The 11,101-nt window shown below is 43.1% G+C and overlaps 1 long non-coding RNA gene across 1 annotated transcript; it reads left to right on the forward strand.

The window, feature by feature from the left end:
• Positions 1–897: 897 nt before the first annotated feature.
• Positions 898–10,865, forward strand: LOC124488945. Its single transcript, XR_006958743.1, has 4 exons — positions 898–1,050; positions 2,656–2,862; positions 4,391–4,694; positions 10,395–10,865. It is a non-coding gene; the product is annotated as an uncharacterized LOC124488945 (long non-coding RNA).
• Positions 10,866–11,101: the final 236 nt, after the last annotated feature.

The following is an 11,101-nucleotide window of genomic DNA, read 5'->3' on the forward strand; positions in this document are numbered from 1 at the left end:
TACTAATAGAATAGCGATTAATAAAGGCTGACTTATTAAACACGCCCAATGAACCACCTTCCAGAACCCTTTTTATTATTATTAAAAGTTGCCTCTGTTGGAGTAGCCTACCAGGTGTTTTAAACTTAAGCATAGGCCCTATAACGTTCTATTTGCTTCCGTGTGCAGACTATGGGGTAATACATAGGACTTGCATCATGGTGACAGGCAGTTAGAAATGGGTATTCAGCTCAATCATTTTTGGCGCTTCATGTTATAGGCCTACATAACATTCAGTCAACGTTACAAAGACAAACACTTCAACTGAAGGGAAATCTAGTATTAGATTGTTATGGCATGCAGTCCTACAATTAGGCATACTGCCCATCCTTCTCACCTATTAGGCCTGGTAAGATAAATTACCTAATGCAGAGGCCTATCCTTTTTATCTATGCCACAGGTTAAAACATCGTATTTGTTCCAGCTTTGAGTTTAGTTACAGACCAACCAAGTAAGTTGTGGAGTTTCAGAAACTAGTTTCAACATTAACTAAAAAGTAATTAACAACTACACGTTATACAATAGGCTATTATACTTTTGCTTTTGATTTGCATCCTCGTGACTTCAAGCCTAAACGCTTACAAATTACTTGCCAACATTTTGCCAAGATGATTTGGATTTGAAAAAGAACCTGTAGACCATGTACATTTACTAAGTCTATACAAACGTGGCATTGACTTGAACATGCTGAACGATTGTTAATACCCTCAACCTACATGCCCCCTTGCATCTTATTGGCACACGCGCACACCGATCTTCCGTTCAATCGGATACTGTGATTGGTCATACAACAACCTGCTACTGAAATGACGTCACTGCAGGAGAAAATTGGTACCCGAGGAAGCGCGGAGGCTGCCAGCAGATCCTGAATGACAAGCAACAGAGACGGACTTAACGCAAAGAAGACGGTGCATACTTCATCCATAGGACCTGTGTAACAGAATACCTATCCTACATGCAATGAAGTCAAAAACAGGACACCAGAAATCGACTACTGGATCTAAGACACAAGTAAGAAAGAAAACATCTTGGAGTGAAATGTATTTTGTCAAAGGATTTTGTTGGACCTGTTCATTCTCGTTATGACCATGTGTTGTCTATTGTCGAAGATGCGTATCTGCATTTACAAATTATATGTTTCCTTACTTCACTGTAAATATCGATTTTTAGTTGAGTCATCCAACTAAAGCGTGGCCGTAAGGATAGAGGCGCGCCTCTGGATAAAACGTAGCTTAGGCTATATAGGACTACGGACAGATCTTAATTGAGGAGACAATCCACTGGCAATAATTTATGCCACGCTGGTTTAGTTATTTGAGTCGCCAACAGACAATAGTCCATATATTATCCAAAATGTGCCATATCTTTGAACAGTAGCCTACTCCTGATACTGATAGCCCATATCCAATAGGTTATTGACGAGGCTACTCTCATTAAAAGTAATCTGGCCCAGGTATTAAGTAAAACTGCATTGGCTATACGACTCAAAATCAAGTCCATATCGAATTCAATATTCAAGCTACAGGCTGCGTTTTACACTGCTCACGGAAAGCCGTTGACCTGCTGCGAAGGATCATGGGTCTTGGATATACGCTGCACTCATTCACCATGCTCCGAAACCACTCTCTCTCTTTCTCTTTCTCTCTCTCTCTCTCTCTCTCTCTCTCTCTCTCTCTCTCTCTTTCCCTCTTTTTCTCTCTGGTCCATGTCCACGGTCAAGTCTTTGAGCAGAGGACGTCCGTGATCTTGGCAATAGCCTGAAAACTTCTGAAAGGACATGGGACCTGTCAGTCTGTGTTCTAGTCTACAGCTTCAACGTCCAGCCTCTGTACATGCTCAAATTATTTTATTGACCTAAAATACTCTTTAGCCTATGCTGCTAGACTACTACGAGGTTGAAATTGATATCCTGTTGAATTACGTTGGCGTATTTTAGTTAACACGTATACAATAACATAAGACCACAAAACGATGTGTAGTTAAGGCACATGGCGAGCAGGTTACTAGGTTACTAGCTTATACAGTAACTTGACTCATTGAAATTAATTTATATTCTGTAGGCCTGAAAGTAAATCAACTTTGTTCTTGAAAATATTTCAAACTGATAAGGTATTGGCATTAGGACAGCATTTTCTCGATTTTCCCCCAAAGAAAAACATTGACTAAAGCCTGCGTCAAAGATATTGTTCAAAGGCGGCAATGTGTGCAGATAGGCTAATGATTAGCCTACAGAGTATATATTTTTTGCAGCCATTTAAGAACAAACGGAAGTTGTCTATAGGCCTACTATTTATTTTCTTTATCAATCATACCGTTATTCCACCACAAACAAAAGGTCAATTATCATATTTATAAAATATTTTAAGTATGTAAAATAATCAGTTTTAGAGATGTTTAGATGTGGGCTTCTGTAGTTGTGTCGTAGTCTATGGCCGATGTTTTTGTGTAAGGGTTTAGGCCTACTGCGACCTGTCTTGTGGCCTACTGTAACACATTGGAACGATAGCCTAACTAACATTGTAAAACATCATAGGCTTTTCTGTTAAAAAGGTTCGTAACTGATCGTGTGATGAAAGAAAAATACTTATACTACGGTATCACCCATTATTACCCCAGGTGTCTGAGGAGCACGTCATCGTCTTTCGAATTCGTTGGATGATAAATCCGAAAATAAGCACGTGGGAGGTCGGTTTTTGTCTTTGGTTATCTAGCTGTATGAGTGTTAAATACCTGTCATAAAGCTAGAAAACCGAAAGTAAAAATGGGCTCCAAATCTGTAGCACATTGGGTTTGATGCCTACTGGATACCAACTTTCACCAATGGTAAGCACATTTATTTATTTGTTTATTTTTCAATTAGGTTATTTTTCTATTTGTAGCCTATTATCATTCATTTATTTTGTAACTCCAATAGGCCTATTTGACAAAACAAAAAGCTACTTCAAAGGAATGAGTTTTGATTCAATACATTGGATTAGGCTTGTCTTGTTTTATTATCGAAGCTGCCCATGCAGGGAGCTGTCCATTCAGTACGATTCGGAAACATGGTGCTGAATGCCTAACCAGACGCCACATAAGGAGAGAACGTATGTTCTCATCAATCTCACAACTCATGCTAAAACATTACCTTTTGTTATGTTACTTTTTTAAATTAAAATCTTTACTTGGCAATTTATTTTGGAAAACCTGAAACTAAATAATGTTTGAAATGTTAGAATTGAATGACTGAAAGTGAGAGTGATTCATTAAAAGTAAAACTAACTAGCCTATAGCTCCTATAGCTGAAGCCCAGTGGTGTAAGTATAACTTAAGTATACACTTGTGGAGAAGAAAAAAACACTTTCAAACTGAAGTTACAACTAGAATGAATTTGAGAGCCTCTGTGTGATTTGACTGATACATTGTGTCCTTGTTCAATACTGAAAGCAGAGCCATCCTAAGACAGGGCCTGAACTTCTCAACTGGGTACTTCAGGCGCTGAGCTTAGGCCAGAGAAAGCAAGCAAGATTGTAAAGCCTAGAGAACACTAAAGTGAGATGAGTTTTCATTCAAGCTACCTGCAGCCACATCCAAGCTCAGTGTCAGACCAGGCAGCACTAATTGCTGTGGTTCAGAAGGTTATATTGAATATATGAAAAGACCGTTGTCCAGTCTTTGCCCATGAAGGATTAAATCAAGCCTCAGAATTAAAGTGAGCCTCATGATAGGAGGGTTGTAATGTTCGTCGGTAATGTTGGCCCCTTAACACCAGCTGTACAGAAAAATATTGGAGTGGATATCAGGGATAGAACCTGAGGTTTCCTTACCTTGTGGTTTGGAGTTCAGCACATTACCAATGGACATTGTGCACCTGATCCAGTACTGCACTGCAGGACTGCAGTGTATACACACACATAAACATACTGAATTTGGAAAGTTAACATTCTGTCTCACTCTTATTACAGTAAATGCTATAGTACATCATATTTAGGTGAAATTATATTTGAAGTAGCACATAGCAAATAGCAAGCCGTTGTGTCTATACAGTCAAAAATGTTGATAATGAAATGTAATGAAATGGCAATGAGTGTAGCTTGCAAAGGTTTGGAAACTGTCACATTATTTTAGGAATTCAAAATTGAATCCAAGATTGTGTGTGTGTGTGTGTGCATCTGTCCAAATTAATATAAGCTTTGTAGTCAGTGGTCAGTAGCCAGTGTTAACTGATGGAAAACAAAGACAACGTACAGTATATACACATTGATCCCATTTAAAGAAACATTTAATTGTATAATTAATGAAATTTCCGAAAGAGCCGTCTTCAGTGTTAAATCCTAATGCTTTTTATCTCATCCACCTGCTCTGCTCCCAGGCTGCCAATAAACAACACGGCACGATCAAGGAGAACTAAAACAAGGTCAGAATCATTACAAAAAGAAAATGAGGAAGAAAAAAAGCGATCTCAAGCTGCCACCCTCCTCCCGCCCTCCAACCCTTCACCCCTCACCAACAATCCTCTAATGCCATCTGCACCACCAACGGGAGAGCAGTGGCACCATGCCCATGCCAAGAGGCGGACAAAGACCCTTCCGGATCCCTGGAGTACGGGCGCTTTCAGAGAAGCCATCTTGGGAGTTGTTGCCGCGGCACCTAAAATGGCTGGATTGGCACACGAGGTGAGTTGCATCATGGTTCTCTGTTGGGTACCAGCGATGAGGGTGGTGGAGGGGGAGGGGTTGGAGTGTATATGAAGGGGTGAGGAGGGGTAGGAGAATGGGGGGGGGGTTCTCATTTCCTCCTCAGTCACACACAGTTCCTCCCCCCTTCTTCTCCAGCCTATCAGGGACTGCTAATTACCAGTGAAGGGTTGGGGCGGAGAGGGGGCTGGGTGGCAAACAAATTTAATGAGCTGGCACGATTGGAGGAAATCCTGCCTTTTTCTGTGGTCATGGCTCTTCTCCTGCCTGAATTTCCTCCTAACTGCCTCCTATAGCAGCAATGGAGTCAGTGACATTTGCATTTTCCTCTGCTGACATACAGAACATTGCGTTACTTAAGGGGATCCTGTAATCCTTATGTAATGGAATTGTTCACACAAATGGTAATCTTCGTTAATAGGTCTGCTACGGAAAATTATTCTGTAGATGGCGTTTTAGTCTGGATTTGCCTGTGTTTTATTTAGAAGATTTTTGGTTAATGTTGCTTTAAGTGCAGGCTGATAGGGTGGCATTGAAAATAATAAAATAGTAAAATGTTTTCTGATTTGGTACATTTATAAATTTGTATATTGATATTTGATCAAAACAAACATAATGCAAAATGTATTAAGTTTGGTGTGTGTGTTTGGGGGGGGGGGCGGTCTGTGATTTAATCACAGCTAGTTTTTTTTCTATATATCATTAGTTTTTTGAGGTACTGTATTACTGTATGAAGATGTGTAGATTGTAGACCATATTAATATTCATATGTCATAGAATGTAGAATGTGCATTCATTATTGTTTGTTTTCCAACACCATCACCTTAAATGTATGGTCCTCACGGATTTCTATGACTGTGCCTCTGTTACACTTCTAAATATAAGTGCAAAGCCTCACAAAGACATTGTTAGACTTATGAAACACACACACTCACACACACACACATACTCTCACACTATCAAATACAAACACACACAGACAGAGCCACACAGAGACAGACCCATGTGTGCAAACACACACACACACACACACAGAGAGCAGGAGACTTGAGTGTGAGGTTTAAATGCCGCCCTGTGCCCCTGGCGGATCCAGCAGCAACCTGAACCAGGAAGAGAGAGAGAGAGACACAGAGAGAGAGAGGGAGATCTAAAAGAGAGAGAGGGAGACACGTGTCTATGTTCAGGGCCAACATGTGCAGCTGCAGCCCGGGCGTGTTAATGAACAGAACCCTGCGTTGCACATTATCATTCAGCCCCACTCTCTGTCTCCCCCTCAATGGCAGTTCAGCCTCCAACCCCCACCCTCCAAAAGTCCTGCTTTCCCACCATTGTCAGGGCTGGTACTGCTGCAGTCCTGGGCTGGGCAGGGGGGACTGGGGGGACTGGGGGGCAGGGTGCGACTGGGGGGCAGGGTGGGAACGGGCCTCTAGACTAGACATGAGCAGATGCCTGAGACGTTAGACTGTCGAGAAGATCAGGAGGGTCCTGCGAGCCTGTGTGTGTGTTTGATATGTGTGTTAGGAAGGGGAGGGGCTCTCATTCAGACACTGGAGGGCCACCTGACCATGTTCATTAGTCTATTCGGCCATGTCTGCATGTCTGAGAAGGATGTGTGTGCTGCTGGCCCTTTCTCTGCTAAATAAGGGGGGTTTAGTCACATTGCATATGCACGTATGTTAGCTGTGCATGCGTGATCATGCTCAAATCCTTTACCTCCTCCCCCCCCCCACCCACCCCAGCTGAATACTGGATGTGAAGGTGCTTTTCTTGGATTCGTTGAACGTTTAAATGGTGACATTGTATGGGGGAAGCACCGAGATGCCCCATTCTGCAGTTGCAGTATGTGTTTTCAGTGGTTTCATGAAGCATTTAAATCCTAGTTACTCTTTCTTAAATGAATGCTTTTTTGATCAAACTTTTAACCTCAATGTCAGGTGTAAGCCAAGAACAGTTGATCCTAAGAGACTGTTAGAAACAGCTGCTGATCTGTGTGATTGTGACTGCTCTGTCCAGCGGAGATATCACAACGAGGTTGTTAAAGTAACCAGCTCCTTTTCTGCTGTAGAGCAGAGGAGAGTAGCACATTATTGATCTATGGGGATACATCAACAGAGGTAGCAACAACAACAGAGGTAGCAACAACTTCCAAAATATATTCCAAATTAATTAAATATACTACATAAATACCATGTAGATGTTTAAAGTAGCATGCAGTAGAAATAAAGTATGTCCTTATCGAGCTTCTTTATACAAGTGACGACCCTAAAATCAAAATAAAGGAGGTGATACATGGTTAAAGGGTAGAAGCCCTATTGGTGGAGCTGAGAGAAAAGCCTGAGAGCGGGAGGGAGGCAGAAACCGAGATGCTCAGAGGGAGGAGAGACACGTGACTGTAGTAAGCAGTCAGGCGGCCATGTTTGAGCTCACAGCCTTACCTTGCCTTCACAGAGGGAGCCATAGCTGCTGGCGACTCTCTGAGTCACACACACACACACATCCACACACACGCACGCCCGCACAGAATTCAGACCCACGGAAATGACAGGAGTGTCTGGGTATATATGCAAATGAGTGAGGAGTATGCGCAGGTGCATAATTGACTATTGTAGGGTTGAGGGTGGCTGTACTGGGACGGCGTGCGAGTGTTTGGTGAGTGTGGGTGTACGGAGGAGGGGGGTAAGATGGGGGGGGGGGGGGGGGGGGGGGGGGGGGGGTCTGGAGCTGCATGTGACAGATGCTGTTGACAACAGGCACAGTATCCAATAGAAAGTCAGAGAAGGAGGCATGTTTGTCAAGCAGTCGTTAGTTGTTCAGTCCAACTTGGAGTAGCTCCTGTGGTCCCAGCTGGTACCCTGTAGGTTTGTCTTTTAAAATACATGTATCATGATCCGAGCCTGCCTCTGCTGCAACATTCAAAATAACATGAATTTGAGCTGAGATTTTGCAGAACTTATTTTTTTTTAGAGAAACAGATTATTTTAAGAAACCTATTTTGGTGTTTGACACAATAAGTTCAGGGGCGGGTATTAATCGGATCTTCAACAAAGAGCAGATCTTTAAGTGAAGAGTCTGACCTCAACGAGAGGTCAGTGGCCATATTTAAGACACCAAGTCTGGAGGCTTTGGCTTCCTAATGGGTTATGGACACCTACGCCTACAACAGGGTGAAATCTCTAATATCCACCAGTAGACTGTTGGCTATTATTTAGCTATTAGTGGCTTTAAGGGGATTACACACACATACTGTTGCTGTGTGTGCATTCTTTGTTTTCTCAGGAAAATGTCATTCAGTTGATGGGTATTTTTCATTTTGAAATGAAGTATGCTGTCAAATCTATTAAACTAATCTAGTCTAAGTGAACTCAGATGAAACTTGGTGAAAGGTAGCTATTACAGGTCTGTTGGAGAGGCCCAGTAGACTCGAAAAAGCTCCTTGGTTACCTCAGTGGATTCCTGCCTGGCTGTGTGGACACTATTAATGTTTTAACTTCTCCTCAGTGATATAGAGCCCCGCTCACCGGCCCGCCGTAGCTTTGGAGGACGGCCAATGTAGGTCAGGACATCCTCATCAGGCCTCCTTATTACAACTTTCGCCGAGACTAATCTAGCACAAAGCCTGTCCCTAAGTATCTTAGAGGAAGACAGGGAGAAGTTTCTACATCCTACATCCATGAGATTACGTCTGTCTGCATGAGCACCCCAGACCAGGGGTCCTCTGAGTGCCGATGAGAGTAGAAGAGAATTAAGAGACTGAGCTGTTAATACTGCAGTCACATATAATCACACAGGAGAAGATGAGGTTTTGGGGGTGGGGGGGCCTTGAGTGTGACCCATATTTTTCTTTGCGTTATCCTAATCTTCTGCTCGATGTATATGGTAGCTCTACCAGGCCTGGAAAGTAATGATTGTTTCAGCCCCTATGCTTCCTGCTAAGATACTGTAGGCAATGATAAAACCAGCAAAGTAGTGTCAAGGGGGACTGAGCGCTGTTAAAGCTTTGCTCTTACAGTATGAGTGTATTGAAGGGAAAGTATCAGGGATTGGCAAGGAGAAGTGCAAACTATTACTAACTTATCTTTCAAATGATATACTAACAAAACCTTTTAGACCCCCCCCCCACCAAACACACACACACGGACATGTTTTTTAAATCTAGACTCTTTTGCACATAGTAGAACAAGTTCAAGCTCAAGGCTGCAGACGCCAGATCTGTGGCCAGTCTGGAGTGGTGGGTCTGTCTGGCCACCCTGGTTTTGAGTCTGAAGGGGGGGGGGGGGGGGGGTGCTGCCCCATCCCCTCTGACCTCTGAGGGGGTTGCTAGGGGAAGGAGGCCAGCCAACTCAGCAATGTACCAGTGAAAAGGCCGAACTGTCAGAGTTGTCCAAGAGACATCAACCCCCCTGCCCCTCCACACACACACAGTCTGTCTCACACACACTCTCTCACACACACAAATGCAGACACCCAGATGGCACAGGCCCAGAGCTAGGGAATGTCAACTCCAAGGGTGTGCTTTAATTCAGACTCTTTACCATAACTCCAGTCAATCAGTCCACCCCCTATAACACCATTCTGGTCTGGCAAAGTCCTAGAACCACACACACACACCGAGCCTTCTACCCGTCTCCCAGAACCCCATACAGGTCTGGGTTCACATCCCTCATTGTAACCCTCCTTCCCCAGCCCTTACGCTCTGTCTGGACTGCTCCTCAGCCCAAGTCTACAACGCCTCCAGAGATCTTAGCCCCCACTCCCCTGCCTGTCCCTCTGCCCTCCACCCAGTCCCTGCTACTGGCAGCTTTGCCCACCTCTCATGCCATCCAAAACCATTCATGTCTCGGTGCTAAAGAAGTATTATGTTTCTACTTCTGTGTGTAACAGCATGCTGTTGTGGGAAGCTGAGGGGAGAGGATTGCTGATTAAACCTCACACGATTGTTGAAGTAGAACAAGAAGAGAACGCCAGACTTATGGGATGAAACCTAGTCTAACGACTTGTAGAAAAATGCTCATAGCATGTGTCAGCTACTACAGCTAAGCGTGTCGCGTTGTGTGTCCTTAAAGTGCGTGTTTTCACGAGTCCTGCATGTTTGTTCATGTTTCGAAACCTTTGTGCGAGTCGTGTGTGAGTGTGGTCTCATCTGAGGTCACACTCTTTCAGGAAAGGGGTCTTATGGAATAAAGGAGTCTGTATTTGCATACGCTGCATGCTGTCTGCAGAGAGGGAGCAGTCAAAAAAGATATCAGCACTAGACAAAGAGATGGAGGACAAATCCTGCATTGTGGGACTGGTGGGAGAAAGGGGCTGTCTGAATTGGGGAGTGGGTGAAAATTGACAGAGAAAGAGTTTGCGCTAGTTCCCTGTGGAGATTAAAGCCTAGCGATCCCTTCATGCATACAGGCTGTAAATGAAGCAGGAGGACAGCATGCAGGGCGCGGGGGCCTGTTTGCAGAAGGGAATGAAAGGCTGTTTGTATTCCTGTTAGCGTCTCAAACAAGTCTCAGATAAAGATGAGTTGTGTTTATTAGCTGTTGCAGTCTGTGAGGTGCCTGTCACTATGGCTACCATGGAGATGTGTTGGAGAAATGTTTGATTCATGCTGACACATGGTGGAGGTTGGGGAGGTTTTATATTTTATGACTACTGAATCTGATCTTTCTTCTCTTTCCTTACTCCCAGGTCTGACTGTGGTGTGATCTGTGAGGCTCATGATGTTAACTTTGTGGTCAACCGTCCTGCCATGGGATGAATTTGAACAGAAACACTGCACTACACCATCAGACCAACAAAAAAGAAAAAGAAGTTTAACGACTATCACTTTCATACAGTATGATGAGCTACAGAACAAACTACTGAAAACATCTAAACGAAGTTTAGGATACATGCTCTACAAAACCTGGCCTCCTTCCTCAGAAGACCTATCAGTTTGGAACTATGTCTGTCTACCATCTGACTAAAATGTCTGACTGTCTTTTACTTGGCTGTGCACATGCTTCGCTGATCTGGGACTGATTATTAAAGAAAACATTAGGAGATTTTATGATACTAAATTGTTGTGCCATGAAATTAAGTGAATGTGTTGCATTTAGATTTGCTTGTAAATTGTATTCTAAAATGTAATAGGTTTCCTAAATAAAGTGATATTGTTTGCTAAATAATTGTGTCTGGAATAATGTTTAATAGTTATTTTCTAATAAACTAGATGATAAACCTACATAAAATCCTCTTCTTTTATCAACGAAATAAACGAAATAATTCGAAAGAGCTCTCTAAAAGTTACATTGTGTAATTTTCAAGCAGATAATAGGCTATATTAGACACATGCGTCAAGCACTAGCGCAGATACCCCCCAAAACAGCGGAGAACATTGGAAACGGGTGGACCAG

This window comes from Hypomesus transpacificus, unplaced genomic scaffold, assembly GCF_021917145.1.
Source record: "Hypomesus transpacificus isolate Combined female unplaced genomic scaffold, fHypTra1 scaffold_156, whole genome shotgun sequence".
NCBI lineage: Eukaryota > Metazoa > Chordata > Actinopteri > Osmeriformes > Osmeridae > Hypomesus > Hypomesus transpacificus.